The 10,775-nt window shown below is 46.1% G+C and overlaps 1 long non-coding RNA gene across 1 annotated transcript; it reads right to left on the reverse strand.

The window, feature by feature from the left end:
* Window positions 1-7,264: 7,264 nt before the first annotated feature.
* LOC109879997 (uncharacterized) lies at window positions 7,265-7,900 on the reverse strand. Its single transcript, XR_004206339.1, has 3 exons — window positions 7,718-7,900; window positions 7,547-7,641; window positions 7,265-7,390 (listed from the first exon to the last, which is right to left on the reverse strand). It is a non-coding gene; the product is annotated as an uncharacterized LOC109879997 (long non-coding RNA).
* Between the last annotated feature and the right edge of the window lie 2,875 nt (window positions 7,901-10,775).

Below are 10,775 nucleotides of genomic sequence, written 5' to 3' on the forward strand. Positions count from 1 at the left end.
TGTCTGTGAGTATAACAGAACTGATATGGCAGGCGAAAACCTGAGAACAATCCATCCAGGAAAATAAAATTCACTCTCTTTTCAATGAGTTTTCTTATAGGGATCTAGATTTCTGTGGCACATGCTTTTAGTTCCTATCGCTTCCACTGCATGTCAACAGTCTTTAGAAATTGGTTGATGTTTTTCCTTTGTGTAATGAAGAAGTAGGGCTGTTCAGAACGAGGGTCGAGTCTAGTGTACTGCTTGTTAGGGGCACGCGACCTGAAAGCTCGCTCCACTTTGTTTTTATCCGCTATTGAACGCAGTTTATCCCGTCTTAAATTTGATCGATTATTTGCGTAGAAAATACCTCAAGTTGTATTAGGAAAGTTGTTTAAAATGTTTGGAACAAGTTTACAGGTAACTTATTAGATATTCTGTAGTCATGTTGCACGAGTTGGAACCAATGTTTTTCTGGATCAAACGGGCCAAATAATTTTGGAGATATAACGACAGAATATATCGAACAAAATGACCGTTTGTGATATTTATGGGACATATTGGCGTGCCAACAAAAGAAGATCTTCAAAGGCAAGGTATGAATTATATCGTTATTTCTGCATTTTGTGTCGTGCCTGGCGGGTTGAAATATGAATGTCATGTGTTTGTTTGGTGGGGTGCTATCCTCAGATAATCGCATGGTTTGCTTTCGCCGTAAAGCCTTTTTGGCTGGATTAACAAGTGTAGCTTTAATTTGGTGTATTGCATGTGTGATTTCATGAAAGTTTAATATTTATAGTAATTTAATTTGAATTCGGTGCTCTGCCATATCACCGGATGTTGTCGAGGGGTTCCGGAACGTCTAGCTGTTACAATTAATGGCCATCAGAAAATAATCTGCATCGATGTTGGTCAGGAGGTCCAAGTGCGCAGCCCTCATGGTGAGACACTTGAAAATGATCCCAATCTCTTCTCGACACACCGCCCCAGTTTGACCTGGAAGGGCCCGAAGTTGTCCATGCCCGTGGAGTGGAAAGCTAGCTTTGAAAAGGCACAGTCACGGCTGGCAGGTCAGCCATCTCGGGGACAGCAGGTCTGGATTTCCATTGACGGCTCAACATAGTCTACCACCAACTTGGCTGAGCTCTCCGAACTCATCAAGCTCCAGAGACAATATAAATGGGCGACTGCTTGGACGGTACAGGCTTACCAGCTTTCAGGAGATGCAGCTTATTTGGGAAACTCCCTTGCTGCCCTGTGTAGTGCTTGCATAGTGACACCTCCTCAGGATGTCCGTTTGGCTTATCTGGTCACTCATCTGGACTTTGAAGGAAGAAAAGTGGTCCTTGGCTCCATCTGTTGGGCATCTTGTGATGCACGGAGGTCTGTAAAGTTCTTGAATCTCAGCCACCCTGGTGCCTATGAAAACTTTGAAGCTAGCAAGATTCTGACTGCAGCCTCATCAGCATGGCTGTAGAATCTGTCCACAGGGTGGTCTGGTTGCTCTCAATGTAAGCTCTTTCTCTAGCAGCTTGGCAAGCTGGCTCCAATGACGGCTGCAAAGAGCTCTAGTCTTGGCATGTAATCTAGCCACTTAGGAGCAACTCTGGAACTGGCCATGAGGAAAGGCAGGTAGGTCTTGCCTTGACTATCTTCTGTTTTCAGTATGCAACGGAACTGTAGGCCTTCTCTGAAGAGTTGCAGAATACATGGGCCTCTCTGGTGACACTCGATTGGTCGACATCTGCAGGTACATAGCACTTAGACAGGGTGAAGTGTGGCAGGATCTGGTGCTTTACTTCCCAATTGTTGTAAGCCTGGAGTAGATCTTGAGGGAGAAGAGGGTTCAAATCAAATCAAACTTTATTTGTTATATATGCCGAATGCAACATGTGTAGGCCTTACCGTGAAATGCTTACTTACAAGAATGTGCACCTTGCTTGTTTGATGGTTCGTCGGAGGGCATAGTGGAATGCCTTATAAGCGTCCGGATTAGTATCCCGCTCCTTGAAAGCGGCAGCTCGAGCCTTTACCTCGATGCGGATGTTGCCTGTAATCCATGGCTTCTTTCTGGTTGGGATATGTACGTACGGTCACTGTGGGGACAACATCATTGATGTACTTGTTGATGAAGCCGATGATTGAGGTGGTATACTCCTCAATGCCATTGGATGAATCCCGGAACATTTTCCAGTCTTTACTAGCAAAACAGTCCTGTAGCGTAGCATCCGCACCATCTGACCACTTTCGTACTGAGTGAGTCACTGGTACTTCCTGCTTTAGTTTTTGCTTGTAAGCAGGAATCAGAAGGACAGAATTATGGTCAGATTTGCCAAAAGAAGGGCGGTGGAGAGCATATTTGTGTGTGGAGTAAAGGTGGTCTAGAGTTTTTTTCCTCTGGTTGCACATGCTGGAAGAATTTAGGTCAAACGGATTTAAGTTTGCCTGCATTAAATTCCCCAGCCACTAGGAGCGCTGCTTTTGCCTCAGCCTGTCCTTACACCATTTGCTTGATAACTGGCCATCATGAGGTGGACTGGAAGGACCGACTTGAGCCGTACAGCACGACCAGATGGTGGTTGAGTCAACTTTATTGGGGTGTAGCTGGCTGCAGTCGGTTCAAGGGGTGGCTGGAGATCACTGACCATTTCCAAAAACCTTAACTCCTTCAAGCTTGATGGATTCTCTCTGTACTACTAATTGAGACATACTCAGATTTTCGTTCTCTTTGCGGATCTCTTCTCTCCTGTGTTACCGGAAAGCGCTTTGCACATTCTTGGCATTCTCTCAACCAGCTTCACCTGGAATGCTTTTCCAACAGTCTTGAAGGAGTTCCCACATATGCTGAGCACTTGTTGGCTGCTTTTCCTTCACTCTGTGGTCCAACTCATCCCAAACCATCTCAATTGGGTTGAGGTCGAGTGATTGTGGAGGCCTGGTCATCTGATGCAGCACTCCATCACTCTCCTTCTTGGTCAAATAGCCCTTACACAGCTTGGAGGTGTGTTGGGTCACTGTCCTGTTGAAAACAAATGAGAGTCCCACTAAAAGAGCAAACCAGATGGGATGGCTTATACCTGCAAAATACTGTGGTAGCCATGCTTGTTAAATGTGCCTTGAAATCTAAATAAATCACGACAGCGTCACCAGCAAAGCACCCCCACACCTCCTCCTCCATGCTTCATGGTGGGAACCAGACATGCGGAGATCATCTGTTCACCTACTCTGCGTTTCACAAAGACACGGCGGTTGGAACCAAAAATCCAAACATTTTCAGACCAAAGGACAGATTTCCATCAGTCTAATGCCCATTGCTCGGGTTTCTTGGCGCAATCAAGTCTCTTCTTCTTATTTGTGTACTTTAGTGGTGGTTTCTTTGCAGCAATTCGACCATGAAGGCCTGATTCATGCACAGCTGTTAATTAAAATGTGTTCCAGGTGACTACCTCACACACTCACAATACAGTATTGTGAACCCTCCACAGACTCCAGCAGAGGTACCTCAGTGAGGAACGTTCTAGATGAGTAATTTGTGAAGAGAGGTCTATAGAAACCTGGGTTTGAGGACAAAACTTCTGGGACCAAAGTCACCTTCTCCACCCCTCTACTCTGCTCCTATACAGGTAGGCCTCTGAAACTCACATACACACACAAATGCACACACACACACACACAGTCAGGTTATTTCTGATTGGCTGTTCTCTCTTTCTCTCCGAAGATTGACAGGCCAGCCAGGAGAAAGCTCAGAAGAGATTGGTCGAAGAATTGCAGAGGCGGGTCAAATACCTGTTTGACGGAAGCACCAACTGAGAGCCCAAAGACCAATCATAAAGATAGTTTACCTACACTTGGCTCCAGCATGGAACGACAACATATCCTCTATTTCCTAGCCTGGATATCTCTCCTCCGATTTTCCCCTCAATCCTCTCCTTTCTGGGTTTCATCTGGCCTGTGGTGTTGGTGGTAGATGTTTGTGTGTATTATTATGGCTATAGAACTATGTCATTCACTCTTTGCATGCACTGTTTTTACCACAGGGTTTGGTCCTGAAATTAAATGATCTTACTTTTAGCAGCTCTTTGCTGTTTAATTTTACTCTATGAAGGTTTTGCAGAGTCTAACATAACGAATGTACTTTTACAACCAAACTCCATCACTCTCCTTCTTGGTCAAATAGCCCTTACACAGCCAAGAGTTGTGTTTTGTGTCTGAATGTTGCACCATGCTGCAGATTACTATTACATTTGAGAAGGGCGCTCCTCCCTCCCCGCTTTCACCTGAGGACATGACAGGCCTTTGCCAAGTTCAACCGGGGCCAGCCGTAAAATAACTTCCTCAGTGTCTTAGCTGCCTGCATCTCATGGGAAGCAAACTGTCAGCCTGAACAGCATGTAAACAAGACCAGATCAGAGTGTACCGTGCACCAGCTCTGGCATGACTGCCTTCATGTGGTATGTGTAATAACACATTCATAGTCAATCACATCAAAAGGCACTGGTGGAGAAACTCCAATAAATAGCAGCATGGCAGAATTGTAGCCCGACTCCAGACTCCATTGGCCTACTATCCAGGAGGCAAATCAAGCACCAACGTGCAGGTACCAGAGCTACTAGAGAGAAACAGAAACAAGTCTTGCTGCGAAGAGTTCAAGTTTTTATTACAGGATGTGGTACTGAGACACTGTCTGTCTGGCCATGCAATGTGTGTGAAAGTTGTTTCTGGCTCTGTATCTTCATTAATTGCGCACACACACACACGCACACACACACGCACACACACACACACACACACACACACACACACACACACACACACACACACACACACACACACACACACACACACACACACACACACACACACACACACACACACACACACACACACACACACACACACACACACAAATGTGGTAGTGTGGTTAAGAGGAGCTTTAGTGCCTACTGGGTAAAGTATTAGATCAGTTTCAGCTCAAACCAATGTTAACACCCGCTATCATGACTTTCTCTAGTTTAAACTCCAATAAGAGAATACAGATTTAAAAATTTTGCTGATCTAGGTGACGTTTAGTTAAGCGGGAAAGAATGGAAGAAGAGCAATATAAAAGTAATGAGGATAAGGTGATTTATGCCATGATTGAAAATGTTTTTTTTTGACAGGGAATCAGACAAACTCTTCACAAGATGTTGAGACCAACGACAGAGTACTTATATTTGGGCTAAAAGAAACCTTTCAACATGCTGGTGTAGAATGAACCAACCAACCCATGCCAGGATTCCATACTATTCTCCCAACATTACTCACACTCTTAGCCAACCATACAAAAGACTAAGAGCAGTGATAATAGACTTACCCCAGTAACGGTATGGTTACCCCAGTGACGGTATGGTTACCCCAGTGACGGTATGGTTACCCCAGTGACGGTATGGTTACCCCAGTAACGGTATGGTTACCCCAGTGACGGTATGGTTACCCCAGTAACGGTATGGTTACCCCAGTAACGGTATGGTTACCCCAGTGACGGTATGGTTACCCCAGTGACGGTATGGTTACCCCAGTGACGGTCTGTTTACCCCAGTGACGGTATGGTTACCCCAGTAACGGGATGTTTACCCCAGTGACGGTATGGTTACCCCAGTAACGGTATGTTTACCCCAGTGATGGTATGGTTACCCCAGTAACGGTATGTTTACCCCAGTGACGGTATGGTTACCCCAGTGATGGTATGGTTACCCCAGTGACGGTAGAGTTACCCCAGTGACGGTATGGTTACCCCAGTAACGGTATGTTTACCCCAGTGACGGTATGGTTACCCCAGTGATGGTATGGTTACCCCAGTGACGGTATGGTTACCCCAGTGACGGTATGGTTACACCCATGACGGTAGGGTTTACACCAGTGATGGTATGGTTACCCCAGTGACTGTATGGTTACACCCGTGACGGTATGGTTACCCCAGTGACAGCATGGTTTACACCAGTGATGGTATGGTTACCCCAGTGACTGTATGGTTACACCCGTGACGGTATGGTTACCCCAGTGACAGAATGGTTTACACCAGTGATCCCCATTACCCCATGGTTACACCAGTGATCCCAATTACCTCATGGTTACACCAGTGATCTCCATACACCATGGTTACACCAGTGATTCCAATTACCCCATGGTTACACCAGTGATCTCCATTACACCATGGTTACACCAGTGATCCCATTACCCCTATGGTTACACCAGTGATCCTCATTACCCCATGGTTATACCAGTGATCCCCATTTCCCCATAGTTACACCGCTGTTCCCCATTACCCCATGGTTACACCAGTGATCCCCATTACCCCATGGTTACACCAGTGTTCCCCATTACCCCATGGTTACACCAGTGTTCCCCATTACCCCATGGTTATACCAGTGTTCCCCATTACCCCATGGTTATACCAGTGTTCCCCATTACCCCATGGTTACACCAGTGTTCCCCATTACTCCATGGTTACACCAGTGATCCTAATTACCCCATGGATATACCAGTGATCACCATGGTTACACCAGTAAGACACTTCAGTGACAGATAAGATAGACATGTACTGTACATCATTCAAGGTAGTGGAGGGTATTTTCATGATCAGAGAGAAGCCTTCTTATTTAGAGCTTAAGTACTTTGGTCATTATTACATGTTTGAAAAAGAGGACACCTGGTGTGAGTTTGAGGTCCCACAGGGGGACCAGTACAATGACTAAATGGCTAAAATGTAAAAGTGCATTCGTTATGTTAGACTCTGCAAAACCTTCATAGAGTAAAATTAAACAGCAAAGAGCTGCTAAAAGTAAGATCATTTAATTTCAGGACCAAACCCTGTGGTAAAAACAGTGCATGCAAAGAGTGAATGACATAGTTCTATAGCCATAATAATACACACAAACATCTACCACCAACACCACAGGCCAGATGAAACCCAGAAAGGAGAGGATTGAGGGGAAACTCGGATGAGAGATATCCAGGCTAGGAAATAGAGGACATGTTGTCGTTCCATGCTGGAGCCAAGTGTAGGTAAACTATCTTTATGATTGGTCTTTGGGCTCTCAGTTGGGGCTTCCGTCAAACAGGTATTTGACCCGCCTCTGCAATTCTTCGACCAATCTCTTCTGAGCTTTCTCCTGGCTGGCCTGCCAATCTTCGGAGAGACAGAGATAACAGCCAATCAGAAATAACCTGACTATGTGTGTGTGTGTGTGTGTGTGTGTGTGTGTGTGTATGTATGTTAGTTTCAGAGGCCTACCTGTATAGGAGCAGAGTAGAGGGGTGGAGAAGGTGACTTTGGTCCCAGAAGTGTTGTCCTCAAACCCAGGTTTCTCCAGACCTCTCTTCACAAATCACTCATCTAGAACGTTTCTCACTGAGGTACCTCTGCTGGAGTCTGTGGAGGGTTCACAATACTGTATTGTGAGTGTGTGTTTGTGTGAAGTGGACATTATGTGTGTGTGTCAGTATTAAACAAGGTGAACCCTGTGCGACTGAGCTATCTCTGGCCATAATAACAGTTTGTGTGTGTGTGTGTGTGTGTGGTACTGACCCATCTCGTCCTTCCCCAGTAGGCCCAGTAAGCGCTGGCTGAGTTGAGCTCTAATGGTTTTCTTATTCCCCTGACCTTGAGTCTGCATACTATACCTGTCAATCACATCAGCTTTAAGGAACATCTCTGCCAACTAACAGTGAATTCAAGGCTTTTGTGTGTCATGAGCACCTTAAAGGGCGGAGTTAGCAGATGTAAGGCATGCCCCATCCAACAGAATCTGGAGCCAATGCACCGCCTCCTCAGTGCTGCCGGTTGGGGTCACAGGACCACATCAGCCAATAAAAGGAGCCAGTTGAGATAGCGCCCTCTGGCATGCCGGCTGACGGGCTGCAGCCTCACTGGAACCTGTCAATCAAATCTGCCTGGGGAGAAAAGAGAGAGGAGAAGAGGAGAAACAGGGGGAGAGAGAGGGAGGGATAGGGAGGAAGGAGACAGAAGAAGGGGAGAAACAGGGGGAGAGAGAGGGAGGGATAGGGAGGAAGGAGACAGGAGGAGGGGAGAAACAGGGGGAGAGAGAGGGAGGGATAGGGAGGAAGGAGACAGGAGAAACAGGGGGAGAGAGAGGGAGGGATAGAGAGGAAGGAGACAGGAGAAGGGGAGAAACAGGGGGAGAGAGACGGAGGGATAGGGAGGAAGGAGACAGGAGAAGAGGAGAAACAGGGGGAGAGAGACGGAGGGATAGGGAGGAAGGAGACAGGAGAAGAGGAGAAACAGGGTGAGAGAGAGGGAGGGATAGGGAGGAAGGAGACAGGAGAAGGGGAGAAACAGGGGGAGAGAGAGGGAGGGATAGGGAGGAAGGAGACAGGAGGAGGGGAGAAACAGGGGAGAGAGAGGGAGGGATAGGGAGGAAGGAGACAGGAGAAGAGGAGAAACAGGGGGAGAGAGAGGGAGGGATAGGGAGGAAGGAGACAGGAGGAGGGGAGAAACAGGGGGAGATAGAGGGAGGGATAGGGAGGAAGGAGACAGGAGACAGGAGAAGGGGAAAAACAGGGGGAGAGAGAGGGAGGGATAGGGAGGAAGGAGACAGGAGAAGAGGAGAAACAGGGGAGAGAGAGGGAGGGATAGGGAGGAAGGAGACAGGAGGAGGGGAGAAACAGGGGAGATAGAGGGAGGGATAGGGAGGAAGGAGACAGGAGACAGGAGAAGGGGAAAAAACAGGGGGAGAGAGAGGGAGGGATAGGGAGGAAGGAGACAGGAGGAGGGGAGAAACAGGGGGGGAGAGAGGGAGGGATAGGGAGGAAGGAGACAGGAGGAGGGGAGAAACAGGGGGAAATATAGGGAGGGATGGGAAGAAAGGAGACAGGAGGGGAGAAAAGGGGGAGCGAGGATAGCGGGAAAGAGAAAGAGGACGCTGAAATCGATATTATGTTGTCTGTTTTGACTGAAAGTCCAAGTGTAGTGTAACTAGTCACCGAGTAGTTTTTAAAATGTGAAATAATGATTTGTGGCTCAGCTCATCTGTATTTATGAGAAGCTTTATACATACAGTACCAGTCAAAAGTTTGGACATACCTACTCATTCAAGGGTTTTTCTTTACTTAGACTATTATTTACATTGTAGAATAATAGTGAAGACATCAAAACTATGAAATAACACGTATGGAATTTTTAAATCAAAAGTGTTTAACAAATCAAAATATATTTTAGATTTGAGATTCTTCAAAGTAGCCACCCTTTGCCTTGGGATTCTCTCAACTATCTTCATGAGGTAGTCAGTCACCTGGAATGCATTTCAATTAACAGCTGTGCATGAATCAGGCCTTCATGGTCGAATTGCTGCAAAGAAACCACCACTAAAGTACACAAATAAGAAGAAGAGACTTGATTGCGCCAAGAAACCCGAGCAATGGGCATTAGACTGATGGAAATCGGTCCTTTGGTCTGATAAGTCCAAATTTTGGATTTTTGGTTCTAACCGTCTTTGTGAAACACAGAGTAGGTGAACGGATGATCTCCGCATGCCTGGTTCCCACCATGAAGCATGGAGGAGGAGGTGTGGGGGTGCTTTGCTGGTGACGCTGTCGTGATTTATTTAGATTTCAAGGCACATTTAACAAGCATGGCTACCACAGTATTTTGCAGGTATAAGCCATCCCATCTGGTTACCTCTTAGTGGGACTAACATTTGTTTTTAACAGGACAGTGACCCAACACACCTCCAGGTTGTGTAAGGGCTATTTGACCAAGAAGGAGAGTGATGAAGTGCTGCATCATAAAACCTGGTATCCACAATCACTCGACCTCAACCCAATTGAGATGGTTTAGGATGAGTTGGACCGCAGAGTGAAGGAAAATCAGCTAACAAGTTCTCAGCATATGTGGGAACTCCTACTAGACTGTTGGAAAAGTATTCCAGGTGAAGCTGGTTGAGAGAATGTCAAGACTGTGCAAAGCTGTCACCAAGGCAAAGCGTGGCTACTTTGAAGAATCTCAAATATAAAATATATTTTGATTTGTTTAACACTTTTTTAGTTACTACATGATTCCATATGTGTTATTTCATAGTTTTAATGTCTTCACTATTATTATATAATGCAGAAAATAGTAAAAATGAAGAAAAACCCTTGAATGAGTAGGTGTGTCCAAACCTTTGACAGGTACTGTATACACCGTCTTTAGCTTCTTTTGTATGTCAAATGTAAATGAATTGATTGCTCATCAGTACCAGGCTGACAGATCTCCCTGCGGTGCTCAGACTGTGGTAGGACTGGCAGATTGCCTCTTTCTTAGGGCTGAACAGATTCTGGTTGTGGAAGATATCGTGGTCTAGTAGGACCTCCACCCTCCACTCATACCACTGCTCCACAGACACATCCTCACACACCACACACAGGGGTTGCAGATCCCACTGCACACATACCTACAGTTTACTATTGACATGAAGTTTTAAGATAATTCAGAATGAGGGTAGCTCAGACTAGAAGCACATTGAAAGGAGAGTCACCTTCCGTCTCTCACCCAGTCTTAATCACTGAGATCTCTTGGGGGAGGCGGGCCCGAATATTCAGGTGTTGTCTCCATGGCAACAGTATCACTAACTGAAAACTAACACCACTAACTTGTCAGACTGTAGAGTGTAGCCAGAAGTTTCCCCTGTCACCTGACCTGCATAAGAGAGGGACAGAGACAGTAGAGAAACAGAGAGAAATGGAGAGAGAAAGAGAAAGAGAGAGTAGAGAGAAAGAGAGAGAGAGGAAAGAGAGAGAGAGAGTAGAGAGAAAGAGAG

Source organism: Oncorhynchus kisutch, linkage group LG30 (genome assembly GCF_002021735.2).
Source record: "Oncorhynchus kisutch isolate 150728-3 linkage group LG30, Okis_V2, whole genome shotgun sequence".
Taxonomy (NCBI): Eukaryota; Metazoa; Chordata; class Actinopteri; order Salmoniformes; family Salmonidae; genus Oncorhynchus; species Oncorhynchus kisutch.